Raw genomic sequence first — 26,598 nt, 5'->3', positions numbered from 1 at the left:
CACAGAGGTCTCCCTGGCACCTGAGCTCTCAGTGTTATTACAGAGTAAACTCAAAGGAGTTCATTTACCTTTCATAAGCTGTAACCCATTGTGCTGGTGGAGTGGTAGATAAATAGGGATCCCAATCATAGAATCATAGAACACTAGGACTGGAAGGGACCTCAAGAGGTCATTGAGTCCAGCCCCCTGCCCCAATGGCAGGACCAAGTACTGTCTAGACCATCCCAGATAGACATTTATCTAATCTGTTCTTAAATATCTCCAGAGATGGAGATTCCACAACCTCCCTTGGCAATTTATTCCACTGTTTGACCACCCTGACAGTTAGGAACTTTTTCCTAATGTCCAACCTAAACCTCCCTTGCTGCAGTTTAAACCCATAGCTTCTTGTTCTATCCTCAGAGGGCAAGAAGAACAAGTTTTCTCCCTCCTCCTTATGACACCCTTTTAGATACTTGAAAACCGCTATCATGTCCCCCCTTAATCTTCTTTATTCCAACCTAAACAAGCCCAGTTCTTTCAGCCTTTCTTTATAGGTCATGTTCTCTAGACCTTTGATCATTCTTGGTGCTCTTTTCTGGACCCTTTCCAATTTCTCCACATCTTTCTTGAAATGCGGTACCCAGAACTGGAAACAATACTCCAGCTGAGGCCTAACCAGCGCAGAGTAGAGTGGAAGAATGACTTCTAAAGTCTTGTTCACAACACACCTGTTAATGCATACCAGAATTGTGTTTCCTTTTTTTTTCCAGCAGCATCACACTGTTGACTCATATTTAACTTGTTGTCCACTATAACCCCTAGATCCCTTTCTGCCATAGTCCTTCCTAGACTGTTGCTTCCCATTCTGTATATGTGAAAATGATTGTTCCTTCCTAAGTGGAGCACTTTGTACTTGTCTTTATTAAGCTTCATCCTGTCTACTTCAGACCATTTCTCCAATTTGTCCAGATCCTTTTGAATTTTGACCCTATCTTCCAAAGCAGTTGCAACCCCTCCTAGCTTGGTATCATCTGCAAACTTAATAAGTGTACTGTCTATGCCAATATCTAAATCGTTGATGAAGATATTGAACAGAACTGGTCCCAATACAGACCCCTGCGGAACCCCACCTGTTATACCTTTCCAGCAGGATTGAGAACCATTAATAACTACTCTCTGAGTACGGTTATCCAGCCAGTTTTGCACCCACCTTATAGTAGCCCCATCTAAGTTGTATTTGCCTAGTTTATTGATAAGAATATCATGTGAGACTGTATCAAATGCCTTACTAAAATGTAGGTATACCATATCCACTGCTTTTCCCTCATCCACAAGGCTCATTATCCTATCAAAGAAAGCTATTAGATTGGTTTGGCATGATTTGTTCTTTGCAAATTTATGCTGGCTGTTCCCTGTCACCTTACCACCTTCCAAGTGTTTGCAGATGATTTCCTTAATTACTCGCTACATTATCTTTCCTGGCACAGAAGTTAAACTGACTGGTCTGTAGCGTCCTGCGTTGTTTTTATTCCCCTTTTTATAGATGGGCATTATATTTGCCCTTTTACGGTCTTCTGGAATCTCTCCTGTCTCCCATGATTTTCCAAAGGTGATAACTAATGGATCGGATACCTCCTCCACCAGCTCCTTCAGCATTCTAGGATGCATTTTATCAGGCCCTGGTGACTTGCAGACATCTAACTTTCCTAAATGATTTTTAACTTGCTCTTTTTTTATTTTGTCTTCTAAACCTACCCCTTTCCCACTAGGATTCACTATGTTGGGCATTCCTTCTTCAGACTTCTCAGTGAAGACCGAAACAAAGAAGTCATTGAGCATCTCTGCCATTTCCAAGTTTCCCATTACTGTTTCTCCCTCCTCACTGACCAATGGGCGTACCCTATCCTTGGTCTTCCTCTTGCTTCTAATGTGTTTATAAAAAGTCTTCTTGTTTCCCGTTATGCCTGTAGCTAGTTTGAGTTCATTTTGTGTCTTTGCCTTTCTAATCTTGCCCCTGCATTCCTGTGTTGCTTGCCTATATTCAGCCTTTGTAATTTGTCCTAGTTTCCATTTTTTATATGATTCCTTTTTTATTCTGAGATCATGCAAGATCTCCTGGTTAAGCCAAGGCAGTCTTTTGCCATATTTTCTACCTTTCCTATGCAGAGGAATAGCTTGCTTTTGGGCCCTTAATAATGTCCCTTTGAAAAGCTGCCAACTCTCCTCCATTGTTTTTCCCCTCAGTCTTGCTTTCCATGGGATCTTACCTACCAGCAATCTGAGTTTATCAAAATATGCCTTCCTGAAATCCATTATCTCTATTTTGCTCTTCTCCCTCCTACCCTTCCTTAAAATTGTAAACTGTGTGATTTCATGATCACTCTCACCCAAGCTGCCTTCCACTTTCAGATTGTCAATCATTTCTTCCCTATTGTTAAAATCAGATCTAGGACAGCTTCCCCCCAGTAGGTTTTTCAACCTTCTGAAGTAAAGAGTTGTCTCCAATTCAGTCCAAAAACTTGTTGGATAGTCTGTGTGTCGCTGTGTTAGTTTCCCAACATATATCTGGATAGCTGAAGTCCCCCATCACCACCAAATCCTGGGCCCTGGATAATTTTGTTGTTTAAAAAAATCCTCTTCAACCTCTTCCATCTGGGTAGGTGTCCTGTAGTAGACTCCTAGCAGGACATCACCCTTGTTTTTTACCCCTTTTAGCTTAATCCAGAGGCTCTCAACACATCCATTTCCTATGTCCATCTCCACCTCAATCCATGTGTGCACATTTTTAATATACAAGGCAACACCTCCTCCCTTTTTTCCGTCTGTCCTTGCTGAGCAAACTGTACCCATCCATACCAACATTCCAATCATGTGTATTATACCACCAAGTTTCCGTGATGCCTACAATGTCATAGCTATATTTACTTATTAGCACTTCCAATTCTTCCTGCTTATTACCTATACTTCTTGCATTTGTATATACAAATCTAAGATATTGATTTGATCTTGCCTCCCAGTTTTGCCCTGACCCTCCTTTTTCTCTGCCATTATAGCCCGTGCTCCCTCCAATTTCTGACCCATCTCCCAGGTTTCCATTTTCTCTACTTACCTGTGGCTTTGTTCCCCTGTCCCTGTCGAACCTAGTTCAAAGCCCTCCTAACTAGGTTAGCCAGTCTGTGTTAATCATATTTTGGATTATCACTTTCTCCAGCTACCTGGGAAGCAACACTGTCTCTCTGCCCTCCCACTGGACAATTCTGCCATTATATTTACACTCTGAATCTTATCTTACAAGTGGCAGGAGATGAGCTCTTCTATGTTTGCAAATGAAGAGCATAACAATGCCTGCACCAGCCAGACAAGTTGACTAGTGGTGACATGCCTGAAAACTCCACCTGCAACTGGTGGCCAAGTTCTAAACGGGCACTTGAAATAAAAGTCACAGTTACAGAGCAGCAAACTCAACCTGGTGACAAACAATAGCAGAGCTATGTGTATGCATCTCATTCCACCAGCAAGTGACACTGTAAGAAGTAGAGCAACGAAGGGTCCTGTGGCACCTTATAGACTAACAGAAAAGTTTAGAGCATGAGTTTTCGTGAGTTAACTCACTTCTTCAGATGCTGGTCCTGGAAATCTGCAAGGCCAGGTATAAATAGGCCAGAGTAAGGCTGGGGATAACGAGGTTAGCTGTTACACTGTAAGAAGTGTGAGTTCTACACAATTAGGCTGTGGTCCTCCCAAGACATACCTCCACATTTTGGATGCAGAAAGGTGCTGAGCAGTTGATAGTAATGAGAGCTCCAGGTGCTCAGGATGCATAAGCCTCCCCCTCTCATGAAATGCTGTGACATCTGCACACATCAGAGTTACACAACCACTTCACCAGTCCCATAAATGCATGAAACATAAAAACAGTATGTGCTGAATTGCCATAAACACACAAAGACTTGGGGGCGGGGGGGCAAGCAATTTCATTGGACTGTCTTCTACTGGGGAAAGAGGTAAAATCTGATCCAGTAACAGGTAGCACCAAACCCACTTTGTCTGGTTAATATCCTGTAACTGATACAGACCCAAAACAACTGTGTACACAAACATAACTTGATGTTTCTCAGCTGTCCCAGGCTCAGAGTTTGTTAGTGATTTTAGGCAAGTCCTGGGAACCTTGCATTGGGAACAGTGTCTATGCTGCTATCTTCTGGTCTGCCGACCAATTGGGAAATGAACTGAAGTAAGAGTCTGGAAGATGTCAAGACAATTTGTGACAATATCAAGACCCTAAGTACTTTTGCACAGAAGCACTGAAAACCTGCAATTCCTGCTGAAGCTAATGGAAGCTGGAACTGTCCCCAGTCTCTGCCTCAGGCCACCAAGTGCCTTGGACAAACTAAAGCTTAAAAAATTAACTTGCCCCTGAGGGGGTGGGAGGAGATTCTTAGTGCTGATGACCATCTCCAACACATGACTTCCAGCAGAGTATTTGTTTTACCAGAAGCTGGGAATGGGTGATAGGGGAGGGATGACTTGATTGTCTGTTCTGTTCACTCCCTCTGGGGCACATGGCATTGGCCCTTGTCAGACAGCAGGAAACAGAGCTAGATGGACTTTTGGTCTGACCCAGAATGGCCATTCTTACCGTTCTTATTTCTAACAAATAGTCCATGCACCAAACTACAGGCAGAACCTCTCTAATATGGAACTCTGTCACCCAGAAAACTCCATAATCTGGCATGATTTTAGTTAGCCAGACACCCACGTATCATGGGTTTGGCCAAGTTTCCTGAGATCCAATAAAGTTTAACAGACTCCAGTCCCGGATCTCAGTGTTATTTAGCTGTAAATTACCCCAAATGTCTTCTAAGATCCCAGCGAGCAGTGGAAGTGCTGGCACTGTGCTAGACAATATTGACCTTCAGTCATCCATTAAATTCTCCTGTCTGGCACCGGCAGGTCCAGTTGGTGCTGGACAAGAGAAGTTCAACCTGTATTCCTTTATGAGCTTGAATTAAAAAAATAGTTCTTAGTTAACACAAGCTGTTGTTATATCACTCCTTAGCCAGATAGTATCTACGTATCTAGTCAGTGCCAAGGCTTCTCCCTCTAGCAAATTCCTTTCAGACAGGATATAGTTTTAAACAGAGAAGACATATCACCTGGGACTAGAAAATGGCCCTTCATCACCAAATCAAATGCTCAGCTGATGGCTCTCCTGTAATATATGCTCAGGAGAATCTGAATTTATTTGGCAAGTGGAATGGGACATAAAAACAAATTTATTTTTTACAGCCAGCACAGTGTATAATTTTTTTTCTCCATAGAATCCAATGCCGTACCAATTTATACTGGGCTCCTTCAAAGACAACAGGCCATTCTTGGACTATAAATGCGCCAATTCAATTACTTCCCTTTTCTGTTACCCTTAAACTCATGGGAACTATACTGTTCCTGTCAGAAATTATAAAAATTTAGAATAAAACCCTTTCTAGCTCCACAGAGAACCGGTTTTTTCATTAATTTTGACAGCAAGCTAACTTCCTGGGTGATGTTTAAATACATTCATAGGATTAAGTTTCAGGCTTTTTGTGTCAGTAATATATGTTGGAAAGAATGTACCCCTGCAAATGGAATCAGTGCAATGGGATTTCAGATACTGAATGGGGAATAAATGAGCACCACAGAAATGACCTTTCTACACAACAATTTGGAAGTTTAATTCATGGTGATGCTTGTTTGCACCTCTTCAGTACATAGCATATTATTTACTATGCTGCTTGATTTAGTGTCTGTAAATCTTGATCAGTGTTCTCCTCTGATCCTGTTTTGTTGAGGCCTATAGACATTACAACACATACATTTTTCCAACTAACATGCACTAGGGAGCTTTTTTTCCAGACTGTCTCCTAAATATTCTCCTAATGGTTCATGCAGCTAAGCTTGCTATTATTTATAAAATACTGCAATGACTACAATGTGCTGAGCATGAAGAGATACCCAGCACACACTGCAAAGGCACATGCAGCAGGGGCTCACTGCACAGACACACCCAGCAGGGGCTCACTGCACAGACACACCCAGCAGGGGCACTCTGCACAAACACACCCAGCAGGGGCTCACTGCACAGACACACCCAGGAGGGGCGCTCTGCACAGACACACCCAGCAGGTGCGCTCTGCACAGACACACCCAGGAGGGGCGCTCTGCACAGACACACCCAGCAGGTGCGCTCTGCACAGACACACCCAGCAGGTGCGCTCTGCACAGACACACCCAGCAGGGGCACTCTGCACAGACACACCCAGCAGGGGCTCACTGCACAGACACACCCAGCAGGTGCGCTCTGCACAGACACATCCAGGAGGGGCTCACTGCACAGACACACCCAGCAGGGGCACTCTGCACAAACACACCCAGCAGGGGCTCACTGCACAGACACACCCAGGAGGGGCGCTCTGCACAGACACACCCAGCAGGTGCGCTCTGCACAGACACACCCAGGAGGGGCGCTCTGCACAGACACACCCAGCAGGTGCGCTCTGCACAGACACACCCAGCAGGGGCACTCTGCACAGACACACCCAGCAGGGGCTCACTGCACAGACACACCCAGCAGGTGCGCTCTGCACAGACACATCCAGGAGGGGCTCACTGCACAGACACACCCAGCAGGGGCACTCTGCACAAACACACCCAGCAGGTGCGCTCTGCACAGACACACCCAGGAGGGGCTCACTGCGCAAACACACCCAGCAGGTGCGCTCTGCACAGACACATCCAGGAGGGGCACATTGCAGAGACACACCCAGGGTCACACTGAACTGACACTTCCAGGGTCACCTTTTCTCTGCTTCAAAGGCTCAACGCTAAAGTGGTTCTCAAAAGAAGGAGGAGCGCCAGGTGCTGGTGGGCTGCCGGTCCCAGGCCCAGAGCAGCATGCTGAAGAAGAGCTGCATTGGCGGACTGCAGTAGAATGGAGTTACATCCTGATACGGGGCCTGAAGCCCACAGGTGGGTTTTATGCAGCACAGTGGTCAGCCCATGCCTGCAACTGCCACTAGCCCTAGTCACAGCCATTTCCATTTGGCAGGAAATTCAGTGTAGGTGCCAAACAAAGCAAGTGAAACAAAGTGTCTATGCTGTGGAATTCCCAGGGATCAGAGAACCCCTTTCCTGGCAAGCTCCTGCTGTCCCCACACAGGCGAAGGCTACATGGGAGCTGCAGCTGGCAGCTGGGATGTATCTGCACTCGCTCTGACCACACTAGCATGCTCAAGCAGAACCTCACCTCAGCAGAACGTGGGGTTAGCTGCCCACCTCCTCATACCCAGATGGATCATTCGGGCGAAGGGGTTATCCCCTCCCATTACTCACGCTGCTGTGCTGGGCTGCTAGATTTAATACAGCACCCAGAGCAACACCTGTGCAGGTGAGTAGCCTGGAGCTGCTTCCAGTGGGGTGTGGAGACACAGTCTTGGGCTAGACTGGAGGGACAATCTGTATCGCATCCATTGGGGCTGCTGTTCCATACAGGGAATGGGCTGTGCTAAATCGTTCTGACGCTTTTGGGTAACACTTCCCACTGACAAGCTGTGAAGCTAAGAGACCCTCTGTCTCCTTATACCTTCAGATATGCCCCCGCTTGCCCCCAGCCATGGCCAAGCAGCCCAAAGGCCAGCAGAGGGGAGGGGAACACAAACCCCACCCTGGAGGTGACAGCACTACCCATCAGCACCCACAAGCCGGGGTCTCAGGCCTTCTCTCATCAGCTGTGACTTGCGGGCCAATGTCAAAGATGGCTGCCTCGTTCTCGGCAGTGGTTTGCCAATGGGCTATTTCGTCAGGCTCTAATGTATTCTGTCATTTCTCTTCCTTTCCCAGCCCGTTCCCATGACCCTTCTGTCCTCCTGCATTCAGAGTGTGACCTGTGCTCCTCAGGAGTCAGCACACCCCCTTTTCCTGTGCTACCTGCAAATTTTCTTGCTGATGATTTCACATGTTTTCTGGGTCATTAATTAATCTGTTAAATGCCTTAGGGCTGAAAGCCAGGCTCTGTGGACTCTCACTGGAAACACATCCACTCAGTGCTGGTTACTTGGTTACAACTGCATATTGAAACCTGTCTGTTAGCCAGACTTCACAATTACCTTTAACAACCCGACTTGTAACATCATAAAAATGTCAAGTTAATTTAACAGGATCTATTTGTCACAATCATTTGTTAATTACCTTCATTAGTTTATGACTGAGTCCTATATCAACTGCTGCCATATTTTGCCCAAGATCCATGTCAGGCACAACATTGGCTCCCTTCCCTACTACTCCAAGTCTTACTGAAAATTAACACTATTGGCCCAGCAAAACCATCAAAGATTTTCATAATTTTTGCATGCAAATAATCTGGAATGCTGCTTTAAAAAGGCATAACATTAGTAAATTCTTTTGACCATGCTCCTGTGCTACCAGTGGAATGGAAATAATGTTATCACCATACAATGAGATTGCATCACTTTTTCCCCCACAAAATGCAGACCAGTAATATTTATTAGATACAATTTTTCTGCACTGATAATTCTACTGTTTCTGTCTTATCATGATTCAGTGCCAGTGCTAGGAGTTCTTTGGTTTCAAATATATTTTTCAAACTTCCTTATTAACACTTCTGGCAGTAGATTTCTCCTTGTATCCCTTTGCTTCCCTCATCAAACTTCTACCGTCTAGCTGCTGATTTATAATCATTATCATAACTATCTTCCCTTTCCCTCTGAGGCTAAATCTATACTATAGTTTCTATTTTGGGATATTGTGTGGAGTTTTGTTACCGATACAATAAGAATTAGGGAGAAGCTCAAAATAAGCACTTATTTGAAACTCCAGGCTAGTGTAGCTTGCAACAGGTTCAAATTAAGATGCCTCAGAATTACGTAACTTATTTTGAGCTAGGGCTCAAGTGTAGCCTTAGCCCGAAAGAAGGGTTCTTAGTCTTCTTCCTTACTTGTGGGGCTGTGGCTTTTGAGGCATCTAATAACTTGTTCTTAAATTATTCCTAAATACCATTCCTATTTTGCTGATTAAATTCTTGCTCACAACTGATGTGGTTCATGATTGTCTTCAGCTTTGTGAAATTGGCCCAAATAAAGCACCACATACATGTATCACTGATCTGTACGTTATTGTTTTTACATACTCCAAATGTGACCCCGTCATGAATATTTTTACCTAAGTTACAATTAATTTTCAGTTCTGTCACTAGTTCCTCTTTACAAATGAAGACAAGGTCTAACATAGAACTTCTCCATAGTGATTCCAACACCTTCGGAGTCAGGAAATACTCAGCTATATTGTTTAGACATACCAGGCGTATTTTGCCCTGGCAGCATGAGAGTGCCGGTATACGTCACTGAAACAGAAGTCCCCGTTGACCACACCAGGTTCCACCCATATATTTTAGAGAGGCATGTAAGGAGCCAGCCACCCTGGTCCTGAGTCTGGCTTGGGGGTCTGTAGAAGATACCAATTAATACCCCTGTGACGGATCCCCCATGCTTGATGGAAAACTCTTTATGAATATAAATACACATACCTTAGAGCTGCTTTGTACAAAATGTGTCCTGTAACCTTTTGTTTTTAATAGCTGATTCTGCTAATTCCACTTTTGGGGATGTTTCATTTTTGCAGTTGAAATTATAAGTATTGTCTCCATATTTGTGTTCCAAATGTTTGTCTTTGAGGAGACCTACAGGGTGACCATATCCATACTTTCCAGCATATCAACCTCTCCCCCAGTTTAGTGTCATCCACAAATTTGCTGTGGTTGCAATCCATCTCCTCATGCAGGTCATTAATAAAGAAGTTGAATAAAACCATACCCAGAAACGACCCTCGGGTTACTCTGTTTGTTACTAGACACAGGCACAGAACCATGATCACTACCTATCGAGCCTGACAATTTAGCCAGATTTCTATCCACCTACCAGTTCATTTATCTGATCCACACTTCTTTAACTTGATAGCAAGTATACTGTGGAAAACTGTATCAAAAGTTTTGCTAAAGTGGAGGTATATCACACCCACTGCCTTCCCCTCATCCACAGAGACCATTACCTCTTCACAGAAGGTAGACAGGTCACCGTGTTGACTATTCCTGATCACTTTCATCTCCTATGAGTGCTTCAAAATGGAAAGTTGCAATGAAACCTCTAGTACTGCACAAAACAGCCACGTAGTAACTTACTCCCCTCCCTATAAAGATGGATTAAGTCTCCTCTCTGCTCCAGGAATGGTCCAGCCATGTACCACTGCATCCCCTGGATACACCACAGCAGCAGGGTCTAGCCCCCCAGTGTCCACTGGGAAACAACACAGAAGGAGTTTCAGTTTCTTAGTGCAGTACAAGGACCACACATAGCCAGTGCCTGGCCTTTTGCCTGTGATATAACCCTGATGTCTAACACCTGAGCTCTCCAGAACTGGGCCAGGGTCAGGTTCTGGAGCTGGGGCTGAAACAGAATCACATCTCTTAGGACTGAGCCCACAGGGAGCGGCACCACAAGCACTGAGCAGTTTGCAGTACCTTCACTTGTCCATCAAAGGACCAGCATGAGAAGTCAGATGTCTGGGCTCTGACACTGGACTCTCTTCACACTGAAAGGGCTGCTGAAGAACTCAGACTCCCATGGGCTCCCCCCGGCAGCTCTGAGCTTGGTGAGTTACTGTACCAGTAGGATTCAGAGTGACTGCCTTAGAACTAGTCTATGCTGTGATATAAATGTGAGCAAAGCTTGAAAGAAACTGAGGGCTTATAACCAGTCCATGCTAGTGTTTTACCAACTGCAGGTCTTGCAAAGATTTACAGACATGAACAGCTGATGAATAATAGAAGATATTTTATTAACAGAAACATCAAAGCCATTTATAACTAAGGCTCTTTTGCTCTGTCCAACTAAAATGCATCTCTCTGCCAGTCAACCTCACAGTCAGAAACCTGTGACTTGCTTGCTCTGGCTACGTCATCATCCCTTGGCTGGAGGCAGGGAAGGCAAAGCCCCCAGCTTGTTGAAAGAAAGCTGAGGCTTTTCTAATAGGAATGTCTTGTACTGATGGTGCACAGGAGGCATTTCAAACAGTGTCTGAAACCACAGATCGAATGAGCAATGGGGGAGTAAAGGCGTGATCACGATTCAGAGTCGAATCTTCTGTACCAAAAACGAAATGAGGTGGCCCAGCTCCCCAGCTGAGGCAGCTGCAAACTGTGACACATGCTCTCCAGTTTGTTTCTCTCCTCATTGCTTCCGAGCCGCCCCATGCCCTCATTCTGACAGATAACTCATGGACGCGGGATCACTGCCAAAGCACAGGAACCATTTCAGAAAACAGCTCATCGGTCAAAGCAACTCATAGCATTACCCTGTCATAAAGAGGTATCGGTAAACAGCTTTTGCTAAGGGAAGGAGACACATTGCTCGTATTTACCCTCATGTTGGAAGTCACACAAACGTCTTGAGAGACTCAATTTCATGAACTGACATTGGTGATTCCACCAAGTGGCCTTGCAAATACAATGGATTTCTTTTTTTTTTTTTTCAAATCAGCTTCACTGAGACATCTGATATTTTAAGCCATTCAGTCAGTGCATTGAAAACTGAACTATGGACACATTTGCACCACCTCCTAAAATGATCCTCCTCAGACAGGAATGATCACAAGAAACCAGCAATCACTGGTTCATTTTTTCAGTAGCTGGATGTAGGCGTTTCAAGCATCCAGGCAGCGATGGGGGCTCTCTCTCCTGCCATGTTTGCAGCATATTAATGAAGGTTGTCAAATGATTAAAAGCCAAATGCAATTAACCACAAGATTAATCACACTTGTAATCACACTGTTAAACAACAATAGAATGCCAATATCATTTATCATACATATTTTGGATGGTTTGCTATATTTTAAAACATACTGATTTCAATTACAGCATAGAACACAATGCGTACAGAGCATCTTTTAAAAATATTGCGCAGTGACAAATCATATAACAAAAATCATATCGAGTGAGCACTGTATGCCTTGTCTTCTGGGTTGGAACAAAAATCAATATATTTCAACATGCAGAATTGATGTATGTACAGGCTGCAAACTTGTTAGAAGTTTGCAGCCTGTACGTGCACCCATCACTGAGAGTGTCTGGTAATGTTGTCATTATGTGAGGACAGCTGGGATTCCTTTTAACCTTGCACTTATTAACACTGAATTTCATCTGCCTTTCTGTTGTCCAGACATCCCATTTTGCGGGTTCCCTTTGGGACTCTTCACGCTCAGTTTTGGACTGAGCTATGTCAAGACATGCGCATAGTGTAAAAAAAAAGGGCCTCCCATCCTTCACCTCCTGTTCCAGATCATCTGTGAATATTGTCAGCCCCAGGTCAGACCCTGAGGGCTTCTGCTATTCACCCCATTTGACTGTGAAAACTGAACACTGATTCCAATATTTTGTATCCAATCATTTAATGAGTTACTGATCCACGAAAGGACCTTCTCTCTTATACCACAGCAGCTTGCTTTGTCTAAGTGCCTTCGGGAAGGATCTTGTCAGAGGCTTTCTGAAAGCCCAACTACACTATAGTCACTGAACTCCCCTTGGCCACATGATTTTTGACACCCTCAAACCATTCCAATAGATTGGTAAGGCATAAGTTCCCTTTAAAGATGTGTATTGATTCTTCCCCAACATACTGTGTTTAGCGATGCATCTGATAATTCTGTTCTTTACTGTTGTTTCAGTGAACTCGCCAGGTACTGAAGTTAGGCTTACCAGCCCATGATTGCTCAACCACCTCTTGAGCTTTAACAAAATGGCTATATGTTACCTATCCTCCAGTCATCTGGTACAGAAGCTGATTTAAAGGCTAGGCTACATATCACAGCTAATAGCTCTGCAATCTCATACTGGCGTTCCTTCAGAACTCTTGGGCGAATGCCATCTGGTCCTGGTGTCTTGTTGTCCTTCAGTTTATCAGTGTGTTCTACAACCTCCCCTAATAACACCTCCATCTGCAGCAGTTGCTCGGATTTGTAACCTACAAGGAATGGCTGAGGTTTGGGAATGTCCCTCCCATGATCTGCAGTGAACCTTTAAGCAAACAGTGCAGTGAGCTTCTCTGCAATGCTGTTGTCTTCCTGGGTTCTCTTTCAGCATCTCCAGAGTCCAGTGACCCCACTGACAGTTTGCCAGGCTTCCTGCTTCTGATGGGCATTTGTTATTTCATTTTATGTTATTTTATTTGCTGTTAGTTGTTGTATTTTTCCCTAGCTAGCTGCCCCTCAATTCCCTCATGGCCTGCCCAATTATACTTTTGCATCCATCATTTCAGTGCCTACGCTCCTTCCTATTTTCCTCATTTTTCAGCTGATTGTCCACCACAACCCCCTGATCCTTTTCACAGTTAATGCTCCCTAGGGTAGACGCCCTCGTTATCTAAGTAGGACCCATATTCTTTGTACTAAGTGCATACATTGCAATCTACCCATATTTAAAAATATATTGTTTCTGGTGCCCAGTTTACCACATAATGATCCAGATTGCCAATGACCTGCCCTCTTCATTATTTACCACTGCTTCAATGTTCTTGTTGGCTGCGAATTTCGTCAGGGGCGATTTCATGTTTTCTTTGAGGTCACTGATAAATGGCACAGGGAAAAAGCCTGGGACCTGTCAGCGAAGAACCTGCACCATGACACACCTCTTACTTTTGGGCTATGTTTTGAGATGGTCCAGTTAACCAGTTTTTATCCATTTAATGTGCACCATGTTATATAGTATTTTAGGGCATTTTGAATACAAATCCCTTGCAGTACCAAGCCCAGTGCCTAGCAGATAACTACATCTGTTACAGGCACACTATAACTTTTGTCAACCAAACTGTAATCTCATCAGAAAGAGATATCAGGTTAGTTGCACAGGATCCATTTTCCCGAAAGCTATCGATTGATACTGGATATATTATCCTCTGCTCATTTTTGTTCAGGCCTATAGAGACACACAGGTTTGTAGGATTGGATGAGACCTGAAGAGTTCCAGTCCTTGTACTCGTGGCAGGGCTAAATACAGTTTGGAGACTCATGAAAGGTGCATGTCTAGCTTGCTCTTAAAAGTATACAGTAATGGACATTCCACAGCTCCTTAATCAGCTCACGCCAGTGCTTCACTCCACTGACTGTTAGGATTTTTTTCCTAATATCTACCTTAAACTGTCTTTGCTGCAATTTAAGTACATTGCTTCCTGTCCTATTCTGACAAGCTAAGGGAAAGATTTTTCCTTCCTCTGTGTAACAACTTTTTATGTACTTGGAAAGTGTTATCATGCCTCCTCTCAGTCTTCTCTCCAGATTAAACAAACCCAGTTCTTTCAATCTTCCCTCATAGGTCACATTTCCTAGACCTAGAAACACCTTTGCTGCTCTTCTCTGGACTTTCTGTAGTTTGTCCACTTTTTTTTCCCTGAAATGTGGCACCCAGCACTGGACACAATACGCCAGTTGAGGCCTGATCAGCGCAGAGTGGAAGAATGACTTCTCATGTCGTGTTTACAACACTTCTGTTAATGCACCCCAGAATCAGGTGTGCTTTTGTGCAATGCCAGCACACTGCTCGCACATGTTTAGCTTGTGGTCCACTAGATACTGATCTACACTTCTCCTTCCTAGGCAGTCATTTCCCATTTTGTGTGCAACTGATTGTTCCTTCCTAACTGGAATATTTTGCATTTACTTTGCTGAATTTTATCCAATTTACCTCAGACCATTTCTCCAGTTTGCCCAGATCATTTTGAATTATAACCCCATCACCCAAAGCACTTGCAACCCCTCCCAGCTTGGTATCACCCACAAACTTTATAAGCTTCCTCTCTATGTCATTATCTAAATTGTTGTGTTGAGCAAAACCCAACCCAGAACCGATCCCCTTGAGGCCCCACTCAATACAATCTTTCAGTTTGAGTGTGAACCTCTGATAACTACTCTCTGGGAATCATTTTACAACCTGTTATGCAACAATCTTATATTAGCTCCATCCAGGCAGTGCTTCCCTAATTTGTTTATGAGGTTGTAACAGAGGTGCTAGAACGATTTGTATAGTGGAGGTGCTGAAAGCAAACACTAAACCCCACATAAAATGGAAACCACTACAAGTTACAGAACCCTCCCCCACATCATGCTTAGTTCCAGCACCTATGGGTGGACATGACAGACAGTACCAATGGTCTTACTAAAAATGAGAAGTCCTCTGGCACCTTACAGACTAACAGATTTATTGGAGCATAAGCTTTTGTGGGTAAAGACCCACTTCCTCACATGCATCTGATGAGGTGGGTCTTTGCCCACATAAGTGTATACTCCAATAAGTCTGTTAGTCTGTAAGGTGCCGTGGGAGTTTTCATTGTTATTGTGGATACAGACTAACACAGATAACCCTCTGATAAAAGTCTTACTAAAATCAAGATATACTGAATCTACTGCTTCCCCATAATCAGCAAGATTTATTATGCTTTGAAAGAAGCCTTTCAGGTTGGTCTGACCCAATTTGTTCCTAACAAATTCATGTGAATGGTACTTGCCCCCATATTACCTTGTAGATGATGTATGCAAACTGATTGCTTAATTATTTGCTCCATTATCTTTCTGGGCAGTGAAGCTGATTGGTCTGTATGCAGTTCCTCGGGTTGTCCTCCTTTCCCTTTTTATGGATTGGTACTATATTTGCCCTTTTCCAGTCCTCTGATAGCTCTCTCATCTTCCATAGCTTTTTGAAGATAATCACTTTCTCAGTCTGTTCTTTTATTCTAGAACATATTTCACCACACCCTGGTGACTTGAAGACACCTACCTTTTCTAAGTATTTTTAATTGTTCTGCCTCTGTCTTAGCCTCTGAGCCTACCATAGTTTTACTGTGATTCTCTATGTTAGACATCCTGTTGCTTTTAGGTGAAAACTAAAACAAAACAAAAAAATCATTTAGCACTTGCCATTTCCACATTTTCTGATAATGTTTTTCTCCCCCCACTAATTAATCCTGGACTATCAGCAGCTCATCATTCTTGATCAGGATAGATATGAGGCTTCTGGTTCTGTGCCGCTGATGTGCATCCCATTCTTTAAAACGCTAGGGTGAAAGTTAGATGGATCTGCTAATGGAAGAAAGGGCACTAGGATATGTCCTTATAGGAAACAGCCCCAAGCCCAATGAAGGAAATCTTCATTGTGAGAGTAAACATTCATCTTCCAAGTCCAGCATGGCAGAATATCCAGATTCTTAAGAGAAGAACAGCCCTTCATATTCTTCCTTCTTAGTATCAGAGAGGTAGCCGTGTTAGTCTGTATCTTCAAGAACAACAAGAAGTCCTGTGGCACCTTATAGACTAACAGATATTTTGGAGGATAAGCTTTCATGGGCAAAGACCTGCTTCATCTGTTGTATCTGACGAAGCGGTCTTTGCCCATGAAAGCTTATGCTCCAAAATATCTGTTAGTCTATAAGGTGCCACAGGACTTCTTGTGCTTCCCTCTTAGTGTTCACTGAAGGTGCTTGCTTCACTGATAGCAATGGGAAATGGGCTGGGCCATCATTCTGTACCTGACCCCATCAACAGACCATCATCATGTCCCTAAACCACCAGCACGTTTCAAACTCCATTCATTTGCTGATTTGTCTGGTAACACTGGTACAAAGTAGTTTACTCAGTCCAGCAGGAATAACGCATTTCATGCTGTGGACATATTTCATAATAATTGTCCTGAGATGAGCTCTTCATTTGTCTTACTGGCTAGCAACAAGAGAGGTCTCTACTAGCAAGATTACATGTAGAAGAGAGTAGGGATGGTTGAAAAATGTCACTCATAGCACCACAAAAAAGGGGTGTTTTTTTCACATTTTCCAGTGCAAATGTTTTAATTGTGCACAGAAAAAATGAAAGTGCAATCTGGTTGTGTTTTCAAAATTCTGTTTCTAAAAGAGGGGAAAAGGTAAGGGGACCTGAAAAATGGAACATTTCAAATGAAATCAAAATTTTGTTTAAATAAATAAAAGATAATTTCAGCTGGAAACAACTTTCTGACAGAGTTGCTCTTTTCCCCTCCGATTTACCATATTCTTGTTATCCATGGAAATGTCCTTGTCTTAAACCTGCTAATTTTGTGGCCAAAACAATTGCTTGTGGCAGTGAGTTCCACAGATTGATCTCTGCTGGGGTTCTCCAGCTGGACAGCAGGAGGACATTTGGGGAGGTGGAATATACATATACAAGCTGGAACTTGGCCATGGCATCAGGCTTAGCAGCCTACTCTTGTGGGACATGACACAGGGCTCCTGTGACTTTTAGTGATCTGTTCCTCAGTTTTGTCTTCGCTGAAGGGTGATGCCCCCCGTGGCACCGTGAGTCGACTGTCACTCAGACAGACAAGTCCCACCCCGGCAGAGTCCAGGGGTCCTTGGCGATCTCCTGCCCTGGCTGTGACTCTGCATTCCCACGTGTAGGTGACCACACACCAAAGAATCTGGCGGGGAGGACAGCTGCCTGCAGTCAGAAAGTCTGCTCTTTCACTGTACTTTGCTGCTGTTCTGGTTCGATGTGCTCTGGCTCGGTCTTACCATTAAATGCTGGGCTTGTTATCAGGTTTTTATCACTAAAAAGAAGCAGCGAGGTGTTAGAGACTGAGTGAATGCCATCAACTCAGCTAGCTCTGTCACACACGTGTACACCACAGGTCGAGGGGTTGGTGCATGCTCACAGCCACACAGTGGAGACCGAGGGGATCTGCCGCCTCTATACTGCTCTAATGAAAATTCCTGCCAAATTCCCTCTCCAATGTAATGGTGGCTGAGAAAGAAGTCAGAGCGTCAGATGTCTTTGGCACTGATGAGGATAAGCCATGGCTCTGCTGCGGCTCAGACCAAAGGGCTCCCTAAAAGCAGTGTGCTATCAACAGGAATGACGAGTGGCTGCCCTAATAACAGACTGAGGGGATAGGAGCAGATAATGAAATTGAAATTATGGTCTGGAGTTAATGTAGTGAGCAGGGGACTGAAATATCACACCGCACAGCGAAGTAATGCACTTCTCTGCTGCAGGTACCTCACCTGCAGGCTGAGTCTCTCTCCCCTCCCTGTGCTTCTCTGCTGCAGGTACCTCACCTGCAGGCTGCATCTTTCTCCCCTCCCTCTTCCCCCCGCAAATCTTTTATTACAACAAACCCATTTCCTGGCACTTGATGCAGCAGCAGCTGATGAGTCTGGGTTGGGAACTTTAAACACACTCATGTTGTGCATTGCCACAAAGAGAACCAATGGGAAAGAAGTTAGAAGCCATTCTGGAGAATTAATTGCCTTCCTGACAGTGGACATTTCAGGTAGCTTGTGGGATTCCACTGGAGGCCCACTGCACAACCCAGTGTTCAGTGCCAGTGAAACACAACCACCTCAGGCAGCTGCTGCTCTCCCGCCCAGTTCAGATAGTCTGTGAGCTCAAAGGGTCAGTCAGAAAGCTGCTGGCCACATGGCCAGCTCCCCAGTCCTCCAGCACAGTCATGAGGTTCAAGCTCTTTACAAACAGGTTGAAGTGAATAAAAGGCCAAACTGGGTGGTGGGCAGGGGAGGGACTTTCTCTCAGGTTCTTGGAGGAGGAGTCTGCAGAAGCAGGAGGGTTTCCAGCTGCAGAACTGATGAACCACATTCTGCTGTAGGCTGGCGTGTCCATGTGACTGCTGTGAATCTGTGCACTGGCCCTGCTTCCCTGGAAGGGGCCCTGGTGGCCCTGGTTCCCTGGCCCTGGTGGGGATGAATCTGTACGTCCAGGTGCTCCTACACTGTTAGCTGCCTCAGGATTTCCCCATGCCCACCCCTTAGAGAGAACCCCCATGGCATGGGGGCTGTGAAGAGTTAATTCAGGCTGACAGCTGGGGGTGGAGGGTGTATGTTTCAATAAGCCCAGCCCAGGACTCAATCCACACTCTGCATGTCTGGCCCCACACAGGTTCCTCAGCAGGGTGAGGGGAAAGGGAAAGGGAATGGTGCCAGAGAGGCAGGAGACACGCCCCACTTCCCCAACCCAGCCCAAGCTGTGGTAAGATCAGTGTGTGTTGGGCAACCTGGGGAACACAGTGTAGCTTGAAGGGCCACATCTACTGGTGTACTTCTGTAGCCAGACAAAGTCTCCCCCTTACAAGCCAGCTTGCTCGCTGCCCCCTCCCCCCACTGAGGATCCTCACAAGCACACAGGGCACGGAAATGGCTGCTGACAGCACAGTCTTTGATGCCTGTCATTGAGGCCCAGACGTGCTAGCTCATCGTGACCCTGAGAAACAGAAAACACAGACAAAAGGCTAGCAGGCCAAACTGTCAACAAGGGGGGGGAACCTCAGGAAATTACCCCAGCTGGCATTGATGGATTTGATGACCACACAGCCATCCCAGAAGAGGAAGTCCCCGCCCACACAAAAGAATGTCCTGTACTCCCAAATTGCTTATCTCCTGTCTTACAAGTGCAAATTAAGTAAGAAATGCCCTTGTAACAAACTGGCGTCACAAAAGACAGAGCAGTACGATCTGGCACCTTAGATAAGAAAGAGAATACGAAACCAAAAGGTGTATAAAAGGTGGGCCCAGCAGAACTCTAACTTTGAGTGCATTCCCACCAACTACCTGCTGGTCGGGTCAGGTGATTGCCTCCCGAGGTCCGCAACTGGGGACGCCCAACCTCGTATTCGTCTTTCCGTGGAATTGAGTGACTGATCCGGCTTGGCTACACTGGTATTGAGAGATGCAGAGAGGGTAAGATATAGCCATGCAAGGTTTCCTTTCTTTTTGTCCACAGTTAAAGAATTAGAGCTCTGTAACTAGATGTCGTTGTATCAAGATATCATTGTGTTAGATGGTAACAGATATCTTTGTATTGGATTGTAACGTAACCTGTTAACACCTGTACTTTGCTAGCATATAAGAAGTAGACAATAGCCTTTTGTAACCACATGCTTATAACTGTAGCTTAATAAACTTGTAACCAGTTAAGATCTAAGCCTGACTGCTGTTACTCTTTGTCACTGTAACACAGCCGGCACAATAAAAAGAACTTTAACCGTTTGGTTACCACAGCCTGGCCATAGGTGAGAGTGCTAGGAGCTCCCTGCTCTAACAGTAAAAAACTGGGTTGTTTAGGACCCAGGGGAATACCTCACCGCACATTACCCGGCCACCGGCTAACAACTTCATATGCTTTGTGCAGCTCCACAGATGGAAAGTGACAGCACTTGCTGCTCAAGTGGTCAGTGAAAGCGGGTGCAGGTGCTGCTAGGACAGGGCAGTCAGGTCACCTTGGGGAGTCTGTTCCAAAGTCCGTCCCTGACGCCTTGACAGGCATGTCCCTTGTAAACCCACACAAGGTGTGCTCCTTCTGTAGCTGCTAGAATGCTCTGGAGATCAGTGGCCTTTGGAGACTTCACGGCGATAGCTCTGCTGCACAGCCTGGCCATGAAATACAGCTCTGCAACAAGAGGGACAGAGCTTGGATAACTCATTCCAGCTGCACAGGACAAAGACCAATAGGGGCCACAGTACAGGGGCATGTTGCAGGCAGCTCTGCAGTTCTGATCCCATCTGAGCCAGGAGAACACGAGAGTGCAAGGAGGTGGAACACCTTGCAGAAATCCACCGCAAATGGCAAAGGTGGCTCCTGCAGCCCACTCACCCAATAGGGTATAAATTCTACTGACCAGGGAGGTGCACCTTCAAAGCCTGCTTGGGACTATGCAGTTATGATGGTGACAGACCTTGCACTTCGTTAGCACTGTTGACAAGCAGATCAGAAAGTGGTGCTGTGGCACTAATTGAATTAACTTGCACAGCACACTCATGGAGTTACTTTAGGTGAAGTATTATTACCATCTTACAGATGTGCAATGGAAACAAATAGATTCAGCAACTAGCCGAGGTCACCCAGGTCACCAGCAGAGCTGGGGACAGAATTCAGTCCTGGGCCTGCTGACCCCATGCTTCCTATTCCTTAGACAAAGTTGACTCCCACCTGTCGTGGCCCATTCTGCGCTGACCGGGAACGAGATCCTCAAACCATGTTTAAGCTGGTTCCCTAAACAAGGGTCTTTTGCAAGGGACCTTTAATGTTACCATTACTTCACTTGGGCAACCTAAAGCTTCAGTTCAGCACCCCACTAACCAGGACTGAATTTCATGAAAGTCAGTGTTATTTAAGCACGTGGGTTTTTGTGCTGGGCCAAGCTGATTTTTGACAGGCAGGATATTTGGGGGAGGAACTATGGCTTGATACATTTCCAAACAACAACAACAACGACGACTTTCAGCAGTTAAAACTGGAACCAGGACATAAGCTGACAGAGCTCCACTGGTATCTGCAGCACCATGCTGATTCACACCACACCAGAATCTGGCCTGAGCTGTACAAAGGGATTTGAGAGACATAACTAGAACTTTCAAATCAGTACCAGGTCCTCAGCATGGAAGCTATGGAAGATATCTCCATATTCAAGGGCCTATGAGAATGGAGAGGTGTAGGGAACAAGTGTGGATGGCACTTTGGTGCAACTTGTAAAAAAAAACAAAACAAAATCTTACCCACAAGAGTTCTCCAACCATGCAAGGAAGATATGAGAGTCTTGTTTGAGATTCAATACTCAGAAGAAGAAAAGGAATAAACTCTCAGTAACCGGTGAACAACAGGAAAGCATTTTGACTTCCCAGAGGCAAGACATGAAACATCACTCTAAGATAGGATTGCCCTTTGAAGTCCAGGGGAACAGATAAATTAGTGATGGTTTGCATTGGCACTATTGACACTGCATTGTGGGGTATCTTGCAGATAGCAGATGACGTCAGGGAACTCAGAAACATACTGAAGAGGAAGAATGTCCAAACAGTCTTCTCTGAGGTCCTATCTGTCCCATGAGCAAAGGGAGGCCGAAGGCAGAAGATGTTGAATGTGAACTTTTGGCTCAGAAACTGGTGGAGGGTGGGGCTTTTGATTTTGTGGTACTTTGGTCCACTTTATGTAGGCAGAGGGAGATGGATAGTTTGGATGGCCTCCACCTCAATAAGAAAGGGACTAATCACCAAAGGGACAGGGTAGTTATGGTAGTCAGGAGTGCGTTAAACTAACAGCAAAAGGGAATGTAAAAAGAGGACAAATATAAGCACTGGGGAAATTTGAGATATTGAGAAAAAAACTAATCTAGAAACAAAAGGAGATGAACAGAACAAATTTGTGAATTGTCCCCACACCTCTGGTAGGAACTCAGGTGGCAAAACAATCTGAAGTGTAATTGTTGATTAATTAGCATAAATTCAGTCCAGTTCCTAGGACTGGAACCTGGTGGCATGAGTCACAATATTGGAATGTTGAACTCAAGAGTTGTGTTCCAGCTAGGAAACACTGAATGGGCAAAGGGGGAGGAACGGCACCCTATGCAAAAAAGGCAATTTCTGTTTTTGAGCCACTGATAACTCAAAAGAAAATGATCCTGCAAGCAGCTTATGAGCATTGTCCTGACAGATGCAGCCTGAGATAGGTGTTACTCAGTGTCTGCTACAGACACCCAGCTCACACTAGAGAGAAGTGGGAGTGCCTGATAATGTACTATTTGTATGTGAGCTTTTGGACTTAAATCTGCATGACATCTCCTGAGGTCTCAGGCTGCCCATACTTAAGCAACACTGCCATTTCTAAACATGCCAGATGACAAATTCCTAACTCAGGGTGGGTTGCTGGCAACATGGAGAAGTTCAATAGTAAACTTCCTTCTACCAGCTGAAGAGGAACTGATTACAGAACTAACAGATCATGTTAGTTTGGCTCCACGGGATCATACCCTGATTACATTTATACTGGGCAAGCAAAATAAAGGCCAGACCAGTCGCATACATCTGGGCTGGGTCCACATGGAATGGTACTGCCAGCAGCTTCATGCTAATGATTAGCCTTGCAATTGCAAGTGGCCACTCATTAGCATAATTTTATGGTTAATTAGCATAGCTGTGCGAGATCTCGCTTCCGGCAGAAGCTGCTACTGGCAGTATACAGACTGTGCAGATGTACCATTGCCAGCAAAAAAGCCCTCTGTCGGCAGGCATGAGGGGCTGATGACAGAGGGGGCTTTTGCCAGCAGAGGCACATCTACACGGCCTGTTTGCTGCAAGATCTCACGCAGCTATGCTAATTAGTAGTGCAATTATGCTAATGAACGGCGATGTGCACTTGGGAGACTGCTTATTAGCATGAAGCTGCAGGCAATACCCCTCCATGCAGACCCAGCCCTGGTGTCTTAGCAGTGTCAGTTTCATAATGATGAAAACTAGCAGAAGACAAATCAGCAGAGGGGAAGAATTTAAAGTGAACTATCATTGGGAATAACATAGGAATATCTAACTAGATGTCTACAGAGCCCCACCTTCATAACCGAGGAAGAAGGCTGTGCTGGTTTAGAAAGCAAAATATTTAAGATGGGAAGCGAAGGCAGCCTTGGGGGGAAAAATACATCAACTTATTTTGTATGACAAACAGAAGAACGGGAAGTTGATAATAATAATAATATAAATCAGAAGTTAAGGATTGTAGAAGATTGATAAGAGAGGCCGAGGGACACAAAGAGAAATTTATGGCCAGAAGTCTTAAGGTTAATATACAAAATATTTTTAAACTGATTATGGAGAAAACGCTGACAGTAATATTGGCATGTTATGAGGTGGAGAAGGTGAAACAGTTGGCAGTAGCGCAGTAACACAGACACGTTCAATACATAGGGCTGCTGGGCGGTTGGGGATAAAACAGGTGACATGGTCTCATCACATGTTGATGCTGGATGACTCGAGGTCCCGTATTTTAAGGGACAGTCCTGCATTTCAGGCCTTCCCGCATGTGTCCCATTATTTTTAAATGAGCCAATTGTCCCATGGTTCCTGTCTCTCCCTTCTCATCAGTACGGGTGGATCCTGCTGCTGGCTGGATCCTTGCTCACTAGCTGCCCAGCCAGCTGCTGGCAGGACAAGGGGGACTGGTGGCTGACAAGGACGAGTGCACCAGGCTAGTGGTTGGTCAAAGCTTCTGGTCCATCAGTGCAGTCCCCGGTGTATTCACAGGCTCCCTGGTGCTCTGGCTGCAGGCTGAGGTGGCTGGTTGTTGCAGGCAGGTCACGGCTGGGTACATGTCCCTTTACATGCTTCCCTCTCTCTGTCCTCTCCCCACTGTGCCTGTTCATTCCCTCATTACCCCTGGCTGGGAGTGTCCAGTTCCCTGCGCTGTGCAGAGAACCAGCTCCTTGTTGCATCATTCACCCCACCCGTAGCCTGGCTGGGAGCTTCTTCCTTCCCCACTGTCTCTGGCCAGGCTGGCACCCAGGGAACTCTCCAGGCTCTCTGGCCTGGTGTGCTGGCCTGGGGGAGCCAGGCCGTGCATGTGCCAAAGCCCTGCACAGCGTTGGCCTGGGGAAGCACCTCTGCCCTACAGCTCAGCTCTGGAATGGTGGGGAGGAAGCTATTTCCATCCTGTTTGTCCCCAGGCAGGGGTGCTTAGCACCCTCTTCCACACCGCCCCCACTCAAGGTCCTGATCCCCGGGAGTGAAGGGCTGCCCTGTCTCCTTAGCCTCCTCCTGTCCTGAAACACCTCTCTGACTGGGCTCGCTGAGTCCCCTGCAGTCAGGGTCCCTGGGCCCGGTGCTAAATGTATCCATAGGACTTAACCCCTTCCTGCCTGAACTGTAGGCTGGGGCCCAGGAGGTGGCTGGGTTATGTCAGAGGCCAGCAGTGGCCTGGGAAAGTTAGCTGCCTTTCTACAGTGTGTAGGCAGTAGGGGCCAGCTGCATCCAGACACAGGAGAGTAAAGGGAGAGAAGAGATGACTTCTGTAACAACACAGGTCAGGTCATCTCTGCCCCCACTACCATCCCCCTGCACCTGGAAGCAGCACCCATCACTTCCCTCCTGCACAGTACTGATAGGCTGCTGCTTGCCACCTTCTGGTGTGAACCCCAACAGAAACCGGGGGGGTCTGTGTCTCTGCATGCCCTCACTTGTTGCCTTGAGACTACTCGGCACCAGTACCTTGACCACTCCCTGGGCAATACTTAAAGACGAGAAGTAAACAGAAAGAGTCCAGCTACGCAGGATTTCTTTTTAGCACTGGCTCCTTCAACTTGATGTTAATTTGAACATTTGTACTGCATAATTCTCATTGATTCCAACTGAGCTTGCTTGAATACAAGTAATTTTACCAGGTGTTCCATATTCAGTATCGGGAAATGTGGTCACCCTGGGATGGTAATAGTCTTTTTCTTCCATTCCACTGGTATCTCTGGGGGGTGTGTGTTATACAGATGTTACTACAACCCAACATTTTAAAATAAGAAGGTAATTTGCTTCCGAGAGTTTTAGTAGAGTTTGCAGAGAAGCTTATTAGACTGTTCATGTTGATAGTAAGTTTGAACACTTGCGTAATTCCAAAAGACCTAATGTTAGATCAATATTTAAAAACAGTAAATGCGATAACAAAAGTAATTTATAGGCTGTCAACCTGACATAGATCATGGACAAGATAAGGGAATGGTGATAAGGGACTCAATTAATAATGGACAAAAGGAAGATAATCTAATTACAACAAATCAAACTCAATATCTTCCTTTATGAGACTTAAAGTTTGGGTGAGAATGTTAATGATGTTGATATATCACTTAGATATCTGTCAGGCATTTCACATGGTGCCACATGTTGATTAAAAAGATAGAACAACATAAAATGACTAGGGCACACATTTAATAGACAAAAACTGACAAACTCAAAGGTCTCAAAGCTTAGCTGTAAATGAGGAGTCTGCAGGGAACAGGCTGATTTCTGGTGGGTTCCATGGAGTTCAGTTCTTGGCCCTATGCTATTTCACCTCTTTGTCAATGACTTGGAAGAAGGCATAAAATAGTCAGTGATCAAATTTACAGATTGTCTTAAAACCCAGAGGCAGTGCTAAATAATGAAAAGGGCAGATTGTTAATACAAAGTGATCTGACCCTCTTAATGAATGGGATATAAGCAAACAATTTCTCTTTTAATATAAACAAAGAATATGGGCCATGGTATTAAAGATTATTGTACATATCTATTTGGCACGGGTGCAACTGCTGCCAGCAGAATACTGCATCCTGTTCTGCTGCCTACAGTTCAAGAAGGACATTGATAAATTGGAAAGGGTTCAGAAAAGAAGAAAGAGAATGATCAAGGATTAGAAAAAATGCTTCGTAAGACTGAAAGAGAATAATGTATTAAGCTTAACAAGAGAAGGTTAAGGGGTTACTTGATTACATGCTATAATTGCATACATAGAGAACAATCCATCTGAAGAATATCAACAGTTCAAAGGCTGGAAGTTGAAGCTAGTAAATTCAAATTGAAAATAAGGCACGTTTTTTAATGGAGAGAGTAATTGAGCAATAGAACTATTCAGCAAAGTTTGTGGAGGACTCTCCATCACAAACAATTTTATGCCGAGATAAGATGTCCTTCTGGAAGCTCTGCTCTAGGGATTAATTTGGAGAATTTCTCTGGCCTGGTATGATATTGAATTCTG

The 26,598-nt window shown here is 45.0% G+C and overlaps 1 protein-coding gene across 2 annotated transcripts in view; it reads right to left on the bottom strand.

Moving 5' to 3' along the window:
* Positions 1-26,598, bottom strand: part of LRFN5 (leucine rich repeat and fibronectin type III domain containing 5) — a 167,278-nt gene that overhangs the window by 14,149 nt on the left and 126,531 nt on the right. The window lies entirely within an intron of this gene.

This window comes from Carettochelys insculpta, chromosome 6, assembly GCF_033958435.1.
Source record: "Carettochelys insculpta isolate YL-2023 chromosome 6, ASM3395843v1, whole genome shotgun sequence".
NCBI classification, from domain to species: Eukaryota; Metazoa; Chordata; order Testudines; family Carettochelyidae; genus Carettochelys; species Carettochelys insculpta.
The sequence above is the reverse complement of the archived record's forward strand: the minus strand, read 5'-3'. Positions and strand labels throughout refer to the sequence as shown.